Source organism: Centropristis striata, chromosome 3 (assembly GCF_030273125.1).
Source record: "Centropristis striata isolate RG_2023a ecotype Rhode Island chromosome 3, C.striata_1.0, whole genome shotgun sequence".
Taxonomy (NCBI): Eukaryota; Metazoa; Chordata; class Actinopteri; order Perciformes; family Serranidae; genus Centropristis; species Centropristis striata.
The window spans coordinates 34,617,526-34,627,876 of record NC_081519.1 but is presented as its reverse complement, the minus strand read 5'-3'; the positions used below and the strand labels follow the sequence as shown (position 1 = coordinate 34,627,876).

At 38.3% G+C, this 10,351-nt stretch overlaps 1 protein-coding gene across 1 annotated transcript in view; it reads left to right on the top strand.

Annotated features, from left to right (window-relative positions):
* Positions 1 to 246: 246 nt before the first annotated feature.
* Positions 247 to 10,351, top strand: part of rap1gapb (RAP1 GTPase activating protein b) — a 147,780-nt gene continuing 137,675 nt past the window's right edge. Inside the window, exon 1 of the mRNA XM_059330157.1 lies at positions 247 to 407. The gene's annotated coding sequence lies outside the window, so the exon portion shown is untranslated. The remainder of the gene's footprint in view (positions 408 to 10,351) is intronic.

Here is a 10,351-nt window from a genome sequence, read left to right as displayed (position 1 = left end):
CTGCATAGTAAGCTGCAGCATTATTTGGTGTGTGTGTGTGTGGATGGAGGAGTTGTAGGGAGCGCATTGGACGGCTGGGAATGGTCACATGACAGTGACAGCATTTTCGATTTAAAAGAAAGGAAAGGAGAGACTTGAGCATCAGATGCGAGCTGCTACGTGCGGAGGATCTGGCTGATCGTCACCTCTCCACTCTGCTGCCTGTGAGCGCGCTGCTGGAACAGGGACAGCTGAATTAAGAAAACAACAACAAAAAATCCCACCTATGCGACAGTAATACTTCCCTCCCTTCAGCTTCTGCAACATTTAAAACCACTGACGTACCTTTTCATCATCAGAGGAGCAGTGAGGAAGCGCGTTCAGGCAGGGCACCACTCAAATCCTGCAAAATAAAACAAACCCAAAAGGTAAGAGAAAATAACTTTCTAACGCAATTACTGTCATTGCTCCGTGATCTCGCGTTGTTCCGCGTGCTCCTAAACCCAATTAACAACTCTTATCACTAAATCTCACGCGCACTGTGGATGAGCATGTGCACCTGAAATAAAAAGACGCACTTAAATATTTATATATGTATGAAAAAACGCGTAAACATAGTGCAATTACTTCTATAATACTGCGAATTGCACGGTATTTTTTTCACGTCTTAAGGCTATAGGATTACTTACTTACTCTTACTGCAGCGACCTAATTAAACATTTGATGTGTAATTAATTCAGCTGCTGCCAGTAAATGCAAAATCCCCATTTCCAATTAGCAACTCATAAATACCAGCTAAATATAGGGAAGTGCATTTAATTTAAATGCTATAATATGCAAAGAAAATCCTGATTTTACCACCAATCATTGGCTGTATTTAATTGCAGTAAACATTTTTTTATGGCAGCAATGAGATTGAATCTCAGGTCAAAAGGAACAAATATTACACATCCTTTGTTTTATTTTATATCATTTTTTAAGTCACTACTGCACCTCCAGTATAAGTGCCTGCTGGTTGCAGAAATTACCATTTATTTTGAAGGCTTCTGGTTTGAATCCTGCATGTGGCTTTATCTAAGCAGAGAAATGTGACCAAGACATATTGGGATCACACTTGTGGCAGTGTTTCTCCCGCCTGAATATGTCTGAGTGAGTGAATGTGACGGGTGTGATTTGATTATTCATAAATATTTCAGAAATAGAGATTTCAGCCTCTTCATCATGTCATGCCGTGATCTCTGCAGCACCTGTAGCAGCAGGCTCGAGCAGTTATTTCAGTAGTTGTCTGGCTCCCGGTTTGTCCCATCAGAAAATGAAAAAGTGTGAGCAGTAGATTCAGTATTGATGTAATTGCTCCTGTGGTCCATGTGGGGAACATGTGTCTGTCTGCATCCTAATGAAGACCTGCACAGTCAGAGATCCGCCCCTGGTCTTGGGTGTCCTGGATGCCCAGCAGGGTGCAGAGACATACCATGACCTCTCTGCACGCTGGGCGGTCTGCTCCATCACCTTTACTGAATGTCAAACCTGCTGTCTTCTTTTTGTGTGAGTGAGAAGAAAATTGTACAGTGCTTTAAACATAAATGCAGCAATTTGCCATCAGGCTTTCTCCTTTATTATAGGTTCTGGTCTTTTAAAAGTTTTTCCTTCTTTATCTGCTGAGGAAGAGTTGGATGGATAGTGTGTGACAAAAAGACAGCGCCACCTACAGAACCGAAACCTGCCTCAACTTTTTTTGATTGACAAAATATTTATTTCCATCCATGAAAATGGAAGCAAATGGTGCTGTTTACATCACCTATTTCTCGGCTACCTCTGATAAACCATTCCCTAATTTACTGTAGGAAAAGTCAACATATTCTCATGAACGAGTTTTTATGATTTCTCCCGAAAAAGTTTGCAGCTTGATTTGCACAAGATAAGATAAGATATGACTATTTATCCCTTAGTGGGGAAATGTAGTTGTCACAGCAGCTCAAGCTACAGACACATAGATATAGAAGACACAATATCCTACAAAATATAACATGTAGGGTTGCAAACATGTGATTAATCCATTCATTATCTTTAACTGTTTATCCTGACTCGGGTCGTGAGGAGCTGGAGCTGAACCCAGCTGACATTGGGTGAGAGGTGGGGTACACCCTGGACAAGTTGCCAGACTATCACAGAGACAGACACGCTCCCATACACACCTATGGGCAATTTAGACTCACCAATTAAACCAAAGCTGCATGTCTTTGGATTGTGGGAGGAAGCCGGAGGACCCGGAGAGAACATGCAAACTCCACACAGAAGAGCTGCAAGCCAAAGTTGAACTGGCAACCCACTACGCCTCCGTGCAGCCCCCATGTAATTAATCATTTCATACACACTCGGCTAAGATTAGGCACAGAAGGAAAAACAGGGTTAAGCTTAAATAAATAAAAAAAAAGAAGAAGCACAATTACCTGACACACCTTCCAAAAGGGACACACAATCACCGGCCTTGTCACCGTGGCAGCTGCTTTCATTCAATGGTGCCTTCTGGCCTTCAGAGTAATGGACGTAACATAAAGGGCATGAAGAACTGCTCATGCTACGTGGGAGAAGAGGAACCTCAGACTGTGGTGTCGAACCAAGAATCAGTGTTGTTCTCAAACTGCTTCTATTAGTAATTAAGTGCATAAATACTGTGCTTGTTTTAAAGTCCAACCTTGTTCTTTTACTGGGACATTGGTCAAGTAGTTTTTATTGCCAAAAGTTAGAAAAAAGTTAACAGTTTACTGTGCACAGTTAGGATGTTAAATGGTGTTTGGATGCCACTATGCTCGAACTTGTGGAAAGTCACACACCGTCCCTGACATGTTCAACATGTGCATTGAAATCACTTGTTGCTTCATTCTCTTCATGTGTGGAACCGTAGATCCTCTTTAAATAAGGCTGCTTAGAGTAACCGGATAGACTCAAATACTAAGTAACCGCCACTGAGGATCCATATGATGCAGTAACAGTGATCTGTGTCAGGGGGCAATGCAATCAGCAGAGGATTAAAGGGATATTGTTGGGAGCTCTTTGACAATTACAAGGTAATTAATTTAAAACCTGTCTAAAACCAATGTATCCGGCTTCATAACCGAAAGATTATGAAGCATCTATCTGCCGAGCTGCTCCTGTAGTCAAAACTACATGAATGAAACTCATCAACAACTTTGCATAACACTGAAGCAAATCAATCATTTTCACTCTCATTATGTTGCACTTAGCGAGTAAAACAAAACAAGAGGATGCAAACACTTTCCCGCTGTGAACGTTAAATGGATTCATTTATCTACAACAAACCTTTCTGCTTTAATGAAAGTCTAAATTTGTTTTGTTCTCTCTGTAGCCTGCCTCTTGCTCTTGCTTAGATCCTCACACTGTTGCCCCTCTAATGACACGTCCTTAATTTAAGTGGCTCTGATAATGTGTTTCCAATAATCCTCAAAGCTTCCACTTTACGTTTCCTTTTGTTCAGGCATTATTTATCTTTCACCTCGTGGACACACACCTCGAGTCTACACATTTGCTGCCTCAACTCGTAGGATTTTTACAAAACAATATGAAAATGTCATTTGAATGACTCAACCAGAAATTGCTTGCATTTGTTTCTTTATAGTCTGAATAAAAAAATATAAGTGACTGTAATAAATGACATTAAGTCAGATAAAGGCATTTTCTGTTACTAGACACATATAATCATAGTACCGCAGCTATAAAATATGACATTAACAGTGTTACGTAAATATGTGCTCTTTTGTATTTGAGTTGGAGAATTCAAGGCTGGAAAGTATTTCTCCATTGAAACTGTTGAAAACATCACGCTGTCGATAAACATTAAAGAATCTCAGAAGACATAAGTGATGCACCGCAGGTCTGATTCTGATGACTCAGGGCTTGTTGCTTCAGGGGTTCCTGCATTTTTCATGAGGAAAGTTTTTTGTTGCCTTTTGTCTTTTATTTTATATTCTTCATGATGGCTAAGAAATCCCACAACAGCACTGGAAGATAAGTCAGTTACTGTCTGATATCGATTCAGTTTTAATACTTGTGATCAAAAGTGGGATGAACTGGGGGGACGAAGCTGTACGCAAAAGATTTCAACTCAATTAGTTATTTTTCCACTCCATGCCTTCACCAAAATATTTTATATTTGATTATTTTTAAATTAATTCTATTGTAAACAACAACCAACATATTTACATAAATAAAAAGAAGTTTGTACATAAAATTCCCAGTGCAACCAAACACATTTACTGACTTGAAGCTGACTCAATGAAGGACCCAAAACATCTCTCCTCCTTTTATTACTCTGAACATACTACTGGGCATTTTCTTGTCTGTACAGTCTGTCAAGCCTTTAGGACCAGTGTTTCCCACAAGATTTTCTGAGACTATGATGGGGGACCGAAACAAAGTAGGGGGGTCCGTGGGCATGCTCCACCAGAGAACATTTTTGCTCTAAAAGCCTAAATTTGGTGCCTCTCACAAATTCTAATGCAATTATTCCATCTTAATCATTCCATATTTTAGCTCTGTGCTCTTATTTTGAAAGCTACATGTGTTTGCTTTTATTTTGAAGGCGGGTCTAACACGTTCTTACCGTAACGCTGTTTTGTGTGTAATATTTACACTGAAAGTCGGAACTTGGAGCTCGGAACTTGAAACTGGGAACAATGTAGAAAGTTCTGACATTCGTGTAGACATTGAACGCATTATTAGCCACCAGATTCTCTTTGTGCGCTGCAATGTCAATACTCTAACTACAGAACATTAATCCTCTGTTTTACCGAATATGTTTGTCACTAAAAGTGGGGTGGACGGATCGGGATCACTATGAATCTGGGGGGGACATATTCCCCCGTTCCTAGTGCCATCTAGGCGCATGGTTGTATCACACTTCATATATCAGAATGTGAATGACATGTTCCAGGGCATACAGACAATAATCTGTTGATCTTTACAAGTCAAGACTATATAGTCTATCAGTGGCATGAAGGAATGGGCGTTTGGAAGAAACTTGCCAACTCCAGCATCTATAACGATCAGTTAATCAATTTATCGCTGCATGCATACATGGGCAAAATAAAATATGTGGGGCGTCCCGGTGGCTCACACTGGTAGAGCGCTTACCATGTAGGCTGAGTCCTTGCTGCGGCGGAGCCGGGTTCAAATCCGGCCTGTGCTCCCTCTGCTGCATGTCTTCCCCTCTATCACCCCCTTTCTATCTATCACTATCAATAAAGCAAAAAAAATGCCAAAAAAAATAATCTTTAAAAAAATAAATAAAATAAAAGATGTATACAGTACTATGCAAAAGCCTGTTTTGATAACGGATGCTTTTATTTTGAAAGGACGAAAAAGACTTCCTGTCAATCGTAAAACTAAATCAACTGAGATTACACTGTAATGATACAACATCAAGTAGTTCAATGTTTTATGTTTTAGCCCTCAAAGAGGCATGAGGTTAGTTTTCACAGTAATCTTGCATACTTGTGTTTTGTGTTTTTTGTGTTTATATACGTTTTTGATCAAATTAAACCTAGTAATTCATTGCTAACAAGGTTAGCAAATTAATCCTCTTGTATTTCGGTGTGTTTTATAATTGTTATTGCAACTATTAGTTTGAAAACTGTAGCTTTATCCAACTGAATTCTCAGCTAATTGGCTTATTCACGTACGGCCGCAGAACTGAACGCTTGGCCGTGTTTCGGTTCAGTGATACTGATACACAGTCAAAGATAAAATTAAAATTAAAAATACACAGATCGATTAAAAATTCCATATGATCAACCAAATTCTTAACAACCATTAATCGATCATCAATTAATTATTCCCATCCCTAAGAGGCATAGCTGAAAAGGAAGTTTAAATCAAAAAAAGAATTAATTTGGGACCCTCAAACCAAAAAATCTACTCCTATTGTGGATTTGTAGAATCGGGCAAACCCAAGAAATTATATCTTTGCACCCAAACAATTTTGCCCTGCAGCTATGTGCATACAAAAACCTGACAACGAGCTCACTGCGTTTTGGTTTTTCTACTTCCATTAATCTTTGCTTAACAACGATAACTCAGTATGTATCTGCTTTTCTTCATCAAAGTGCCTGTAAACCATTAACAGATTATATAAATTCAATATTTCCCAATGTTTTGTCGATGAAAGACAAATATGTGAGGTTTATTATTCATGAGGACAAACAAGTAGAAACACTTTCTTCAATATTATGCATTGACATAAAAACTGAAGGGACAGAGGAGAGAAAGAAACCTTTTGTTTTTCTGTTGGATGCACTTCACAGTGAAATATGTTCTAACACAGTGTAGTAACATGCTGCATGTAAAGAGGATGTTAAAATGAGTATTACAGTAGACTCTGTCTGTCAGGTGTTGTAGATGTCTCTGTTTTTATGACCTACCGCCAATCACACGTCCACATGACACACACACACACACACACACACACACACACACTGAAGTTGACTCATGCTGCATTGAATCAAAGAAACTCCCAGTTTGTTTCATTCTGACATTGATTTTCACAAAGGATGAGAAGATGAAAGGGATTTTTTTGTACGTGAAGCCTATAAGCCAAAGATGAGAGACAAGTGAGAGAAAGGAAAACCTGCACAGCTCCTGTTAATGTAAATGGCAAATGTTGGTTTTCACATCCTGTCATGTTGACATGCAAGCAGTGATGAGTGTGAAGTATTTGCTTATGCACTGCACTTTAGTTCTGTAATACCTGTATAATCCATGCACTGCAAATTATTTGGTTCAGATAAAAAAAAATTGATTTAGAAGATAATTTATCTTGTTTTAAGAGTTCATTTCATTTTTTAAGTGATCAACATGCTTATTTCTAGATTTAAGAATTGTAATTCAAGAAATCTTGTCAAGTGAAATTATCTGTCCATGCAGAAAGATAATTTTCCTCAGATTAAGTGTTTTTTTATCTTGTTTTTAGACACACCTTTTTTGCAGCGCGGGATGTTGTTGCAGTGGTGTGTCTGGACTTTTTGGACTCTGGAAGTCTAAGGGGGGCACTGACTCGATCAGGGGTGGCATGAAACTGCTTCCAAAAGTAGTCGACAATAAATTACATTGTACAAGGAGGTAAATACTAGAGGTTGGAATCAGCGTTTCCGCACCACGATGCGATTTTATCCCGAGAATTGAGTCACAGTATGATATTATTGTGATTTTAAGTATTTTGCGATATGGTGAGTACTGCGATACAATATATTTTGATTTAACTGTTTAATTGCATTTAGTGTCCACAAAATTAAATTCAATCAATAATTGTTTTGTCGAATAAGAGAAAATTCTCCGTCTATTCATCTCACTTCAGTCTTACAGTTTTATTTCTCCACAATGAGAGTCAAACCCACAGACTGACCAACAAAGTATTCAGTCAAACTGAACTGAACTGATATCAAACATGTTGGACGACAACAACTGCAGCATTTTATCAAACTTTCCTCAACTTCAAGATTCATTGCTCAGAATTTTTTTTTCTTGAAACATAAAGCCTAAAGCCTAACTTTGCAGCGTTATTTAAACAACTTCCCGACACATGATACCTATTAAGGACCTTTGTATCTCAAGTAAATTCCTAAAGTAAGCCTGCTATGGTCTCGGAAAAAAACAAAACAAAACACCTTCTCACTTCTGCTGCCTTTGTTTGACAGCTTCAGTTACTACATCTTTATAAATTTGTGTCTAAAAAATATTTAGCTTTTAAAATATGATGGTTTGTTGTAAATTAATCAGACAGTATATAGTACAGAACAGCTGAAACATTTAGTCGATAAGTCGTGTTTAATAAATGTTTAAGACACTTTATTTTTTTAACAAAATCTTTATTCAAGCATGACATTATCTGAATATTACATTTTCAGAAAATACACAATAAATCCCATTTCGGCAAAGAAATCTTGACAAGTGAAATTATCTGTCCATGCAGCAAGATAATTTCCCTCAGATTTACTGTTTTTGTCTTGTTTTTAGACACCTTTTTTGCAGTGTGCCATTCCCTAACGATAAACAGACTAGTGGACAATAGGACAGACAAATATGCTGTTTACCTGTTTACCTTAGAGTAATAATTTATGAGTTTTCCCACTGATTCCTGTGAAAGGCTCTCCCGCTGCTTCTGAAGGAGGATCGATGCCACTGTTGCACAGCCGGAAATCTATTGCTTTAAAGCAAATGTGACCAGGCCAATTTATAGCTTTCTGCCAACCGAATGTTGCAAGGTGCAGCAAAATGGGCTGGTTACCTCAGAAAATAGCCATCTTGCTTCTGTGGAAGGACAAAAGCTCCTGACACAGACTGTAGCAAATGTGCAAAGATTTTTTTCCTCACTGACTGACAGCTTGAACAATAAACCAATCCAGATATTTTCTCGCCCAAATAAACTGCAGTTCTTAACAAAAAGCATAGTTTGCTGTTTGGAAGATAGATGTTTTGCTTCATCAGACACACTGCTGTGCACAAAATCACTTTCAATATTAAGTTTATTTCTTTTATATTCCGATAGTTGGAGGACAGTTGTTAAGAGTAAACAGTCTGCAGTTAGAACGTAGGTGGTTCACACTGTTCAATAACAACATTTCTCTGCGGTTCATTATTTGCATAAACAACTAACAATTGAATCCTGGTGGGATGATTTCAAAGTGCTTGAAGTGTTCGGTGATTGATTTTAACATACAGCAGTGTGACATGGTTCAGTGATACTGCTATGCTTATATATTTCCAAAAATGTACAATAAAGCCTAAGTTCTTAATTAATTGGCTGGATACTGACGAATAGCATGTGACCATAAAGAGGGGAGCAGTGCCCCTGTAAAAGCAGAATCAGAATAGTTTTTATTGCCATTGCACAGATTAACAGCGAAATTAAACAGTGGAGCTCTCGTTTAAGTGCAACATATAACAATAATTTAATCATAATAAAAAAATATAAAAAACCTATTTAAAAAAAGCACAAGAAGAAAAAGGGGTGGGGGGCACCAGGTGGGGATAGACAGAATTGGAAATATTGCCCATAAAATACATATTTTATTGCACACTGCACTGTTGTTTCACAGTATTCAAATGTTTTTTATTTCTTGGAGGCGTTCAGGGCAATGACAGCTCTCAGGTAGAAACTGTTCCTTAGTCTGTTTGTTTTAGCCGTTTTTGCCCTGAAACGGCGTCCTGAAGCTAAGGGTTTGAAAAGGTGGTGAGCGGGGTGGGAGGAGTTGCTGCAGATGCTGTGAGCTCTCCTGAGGCAGCGAGTGTTGTAAATGTCCTCCAGAGATAGGAGAGGGCAGCCGATCAGTCTTGAAGTAAGGCTTGAACCCCGTCGGCGACCATAAATACACTACGGCTGCAGCGGGCTCAGTTTCGAAGTTACAGTGAAGACGCTGATGTCATATGAAACTAGAAGATCCAAGGAATCCATTTAACTCTCTATGGTATGCATTATGATGCCAGTTAGGAAAAAAATGTTTGGAGTGTTTTTTTGTCATAAAATAGACTAAATAAACATAATCCGAAGAAATTTTATGAATTTTTTTTTTTTTTTTTTGGGCGATTTTACGGGTTTGTTGTCCGTAGGCAACATTGTACCATAACGGTGCACAAGTGAAAAAGAAATGTTTTGAAATAAATTTTAACATTATTTATTTAATAAACGTGTAAAACATTCAGTAGCTTCAACAGGGTACAATATAAAACATATCAAATTTAAAAACATAATAAAAGGATTTTTTTTTAACTGGTTTCTTGTCTGAAAGTGTATAAAACTATAAAAAAATGAAGGTTTACTCACTTATCAGTAGGAATATATTTTTTTCCAGATGGAAAAGGGTCAGGAAATGACGCTTAGAGTGATTTTTTGTGGTGCAAAATGGCATAGCTGTTTCCTTTGGAAAAGTCTGCAAAATAGGGTTTCAATATGGCCTCCTGGAGGTCATGTGACAAATTAAAGCTTTGCTAGTGGTTCCCTATACTCTTCACTCTTAAAGTATCACATCACTCAAAAAAATGCATTGTAGAAATCTGACAGGCCAAAAATGGTTATGTTGCCTGAGCGGCAACACTGTACCATAGAGGGTTAATATTATATATTATGCTTCTATCACTCCGAAGTAAGGCTAACCCACGTGATTGTGAGCCAGGGGGCGGTGCTTATTTCAACCCATTTTGATGTGTGTTGAGAGGTGGTGACCTCTAGTGGCTGTATAGCTAATTAGTGTAGGTGCAAGAAAGTCCGCGGAGGGATGTGGTTGCTGTGATTTGTCTGGACTTTTTGGACTTGGGTGGCCCAAGTTGGGCACATACTCAAGCAGGGGTGTCATGAAAAATT